This window comes from Lipotes vexillifer, unplaced genomic scaffold (genome assembly GCF_000442215.2).
Source record: "Lipotes vexillifer unplaced genomic scaffold, Lipotes_vexillifer_v1.1 scaffold965, whole genome shotgun sequence".
Taxonomy (NCBI): domain Eukaryota; kingdom Metazoa; phylum Chordata; class Mammalia; order Artiodactyla; family Lipotidae; genus Lipotes; species Lipotes vexillifer.
In genome coordinates this window covers 1,246,304-1,250,414 of record NW_006769686.1, presented here as the reverse complement: position 1 = coordinate 1,250,414, position 4,111 = coordinate 1,246,304, and positions in this window count along the sequence as shown.

Here is a 4,111-nt window from a genome sequence, read left to right as displayed (position 1 = left end):
TTTCCACCAGTTCCCTGGCTTCTTATCCTTTTAACGTTTCTCTCCATCCCCTCCCCCCCATTTTGTCCTACTCTTTAGTTTGAACAAATTTACTAAAGTCTTTGCTCACCATTGCTTTTTGCTTCTCACTTCTTTTTTTTTTTTTTGCGGTACGCGGGCCTCTCACTGTCGTGGCCTCTCCCTTTGCGGAGCACAGGCTCCGGACGCGCAGGATCAGCGGCCATGGCTCATGGGCCCAGCCGCTCCGCGGCACGTGGGATCTTCCCGGACCGGGGCACGAACCCGTGTCCCCTGAATCGGCAGGCGGACTTTCAACCACTGCGCCACCAGGGAAGCTCTCACTTCCTTTTCTTGGGCTCCTTTTTCTTGGTACTGATCTATCCTCTTTTATTATTTATTTCAGAGCAAGTCTGTAGGTGATAAACTTTCTGAGTCCCCCACTACAGAAAAAGTCCTTTTATTTTTGCACTTGAATGATGGTTGGGCTGTGTATGTAATTCTAGAGTCAAAGTAATTTTTCCTCTGAATTTTGAAAAATTCTCTCCCTTTCTTCTTGTATCCTGTTTTTCAGTGAGACTATATGATTCTCATACCTTTGTAGTTCATCTTTTTTTTTCTTTTCCCTCATTGGAAGTTTTCAAGATTTCCTCCTACCATGGCATCTTAAATTGCATCACACTAGATCTCATGTTAGTTTGAAAAAGTGATCCTAACTGGCATTTGGTGGGCCCTTTCAAGCTGAAGATTCATGTTTTTCTTCAATTCTAGGATATTTCATTCTTTATTTGACTATAATTTCCTCTCATATTCTTTCTATTTTCTTCTTCAGAACTTTATTATTAGCTGATATTGAAAGTGTTAGATCGATCCTCTGTGTATCTTAGCTTTTAAAAAAATAAAATACTTTGCATATTTGGTGTTGTGCTATGTGATAGAAAAACATATTTACTCAGTCCTCCGGGTCACACATGTACCCTTTAGCTGTGCTTATTCTGTCATTCTTTTGAGGATTTTGTTGCTTCAGAATCATGTTCAATTTTTCAGTTGATTTAAAAAAATCAGTGTGATATCCTTTTCCACCCAAGAATGCTACAATTATTCTAAAGTCTTGGTCTTGCTCTGTGATCTATTTCACTGCATGAAAGCTCCTCTATGCATCGATATCTCTTTTAAGATGTTGACTTTCTCCCAATGTTTGGTAATTATTGGTTGGAAGCTCATCCTTTACCACAGATTCCAGTCTGATTGGTTGTACCCTCCTTGGCAAAAGGGGTATGAGATAATGTCATGGTGTACCTCAAAATCTTGTCACTTACTGTTGGCAGGGGGGTATGCTGTGAGGTAGGGTGTTCTGGCAGCTCATCTTCTGCAAATGGGTGCTCCCTTTACCTCCTACGTGTCACCAGTCACCAGGAACACTGTCCTTTCTCTCCATCTAATGATCTTATATCCACTGCTCCTACCTGAAGGCAGATAATCCTGCTGGAATTTCTTGGCTCCAGGAGACAAGAAGGGGGTGTGTGGAATGGCTGACATACTGTGGCATGCTGAAAAATCAGTGCGCTGTTGATGGCTCCTGAGCCCAGGACCTCTCAGTATCCGCCCTTTCTGGGCACAGAGTGCTTTTGTGGCTGTTTTCAACTCCTATGGCACTCTACTGCTATGCACATTTTGAGCTGTGGTTTTCTTCTCTGACCAATTTGCACCTGCCATCCTTCTTTCAGGGATTCCTCAGGAGTTCTGGCCCACCACGGGCTCTCCTTGTTGTCCAGGATGATTATGAATTTATTTACTTATTTTTATATGTTTTCTGTTATTTCTGACCATTTGGGATGGGAGGTAGAGGCTGCAGCATGTATTCAGTTTGCAGTTTTGGACAGGAACCATTTCCCATAGCACTGTCTCTACCATAACATGCATCATGTTTGTGATAGACAGCATAATGGCCCCTTCCCCCATAGATGCCTATGTCCTAATCCCCAGAATCTGGGCAAATGTTATACCTACACTCTAAATTTACACAATGTTATATGTCAAATTTATTTAGTTAAAAATGTTATGTTATATGGCAAGGGAGAATTGAGATTGTGGATGGAATTAAAGTTGTTAATCAACTGACCTGAGACTAGGATGATTACCTCGGATTATCCAGGTGGGCCCAGTGTAATCACAAGGGTCCTTAAATGGGGAAGATGGCGGCAGAGTCAGTGTCAGAGTGATGTGATGTCAGAAAGACTCAGTCAGTCACTGCCGGCTGTGAAGATGGAAGGGGCCATGAGCCAGGGAAGCAGGCGGCCTCTTGAAGCTGGAAAAGACAAGAAAACAGATTCTCCCCTGGAGCCTCCTGAAAGTAACAAAGCCCCGCCGACACCTTAATTTTTAGCCCAGTGAGATCTAGTTTGGACTTCTGATCTTCAGAACTATAAGATAATAAATACGTGTTGTTTCAAGGAACCGTTTGGTGTAATTTGTTACAGCGGCAATAGGAAGCGAATACAATGCTGAGATGTGATTACTGGAGCCTCTCTTCCACCACACTGCCAGCTCTTGAGAACAAGAGCCATACTGTTGTCGCCGGTATTTACCCGGAATCCAGCACAGGATCTCGCATATAGTCAGTGCTCAGTAAGTATTGGTTGAACGAATGAAAGAATGAAAGACTGCTCTGAATTTGAGGTTCTACAGAGGCTCTGAGATTCCAAAGCAGGCTCTGCCTTTCCCCTTCCTCTGGTCCTGGAGACCCTAATCCCTCTGATCTCACTCGTCTCCTGCTTTCACTTAGCAGGTTTTATTTGCTATTCCATTTGCAGCTTCTTCCCTTGCTGTGGACCATTTCTTTCGTCTCTTCAGCCCTGCGTGTAGGCAGAATTGAGATGGAAGACACTTGGCACATAAGTACCTGACTTTACCAACAGGCCTTCCCTGGGTTATGCCTGAAACAGTGACTTTTTCTTCCTCTCCGAGACTCTGCCTGCTTTCTTCTCTTCTCCGTAGCTGCCTCCATTCACATTTCCAATCAGGCTTTTGCTGTTTTCCCACCAGCAGGGGAATGTAGTTTTCATCTCATCTTTTCCTTTCTGTGTTCTGAATTAAGCACAAGGCCGATCTTTCTTATAGCCCTTCTTAACCCCCTTCTCAAATGATTCCATGGGTTTCCAGGCTAGGTAATGAAAAGAATTAAAGGCACCCTCAGGTGACCTCAGGTTTTCTATAAAGCCACTCAGGGAATCCCTCAATGTATTCTGTGCAGAACTGCAAATTCCTCTTGGGCTGGGTGACCATAGCTGCTGTTGGGTCACTGAAATATTGTTATTTTGTGGCTTTTCAGCCAGCCATTCTCAGGCTCTGGCTTCTCTGATTTCGCATTGAACTTGGCTTCTGCCTCTCCAGCTTTCCCTCTGTGCACCTCACATTCAGTCTCTGCTGGAACCAGGCAGGATGCTTGGTCACGGTCCAAAGCAGAGTTCTCATGCCAGATCTCCTTCAGTACCGCTTATTTGTCCCATATGTTTGATTTTGGTGACTCGATCAATGCCTGAACCAGTCTTTTGTGGCTCAGTCTGGCAGCAGAGCCAAGAGACATGGTATGTGGTTACTAACATAGAAAGAACTGCCTCTGACCACTCAGTCCTGGGGCTGAGGGGGCCAGGCACACAGACAAACTAGTGCAAGCTCTTTTACCAAAATCTACTTTTGGAGGTAATATATGCACCTCTTCATTCCTTTCCATTGTGCCCCCCTCCCCTGCTGCCTTCCTGATCCATGAAGATACCTAGTTGAGGAAACAAAGAAATCATCCAATTTCACCCTCCCTACCCACAATGCAATTTCAAGTGTGAAATTTTCATTATGGAGGAATCCTTAGGTTTCGGTTATCCGATCTGCTGCAGGAGTCTGTAGCACCAGAGTGGTGAGGTCCAGATCAGAGACAATGGCTCATGTCCTAAAGGTGAACTTCTGTTCCCCCGTGGGCAACAGTCCAGGGGATTGCATGCTCCAAGGCAGCAGAAACAAGCAAGCTTTGGACCAGGATGCTGAAGTTTGTATTCTCCGGTAGCTGATTTTGTCATACTTGTATGAAGATACCCTCTCTTTCCTTCTCTCCATTCCT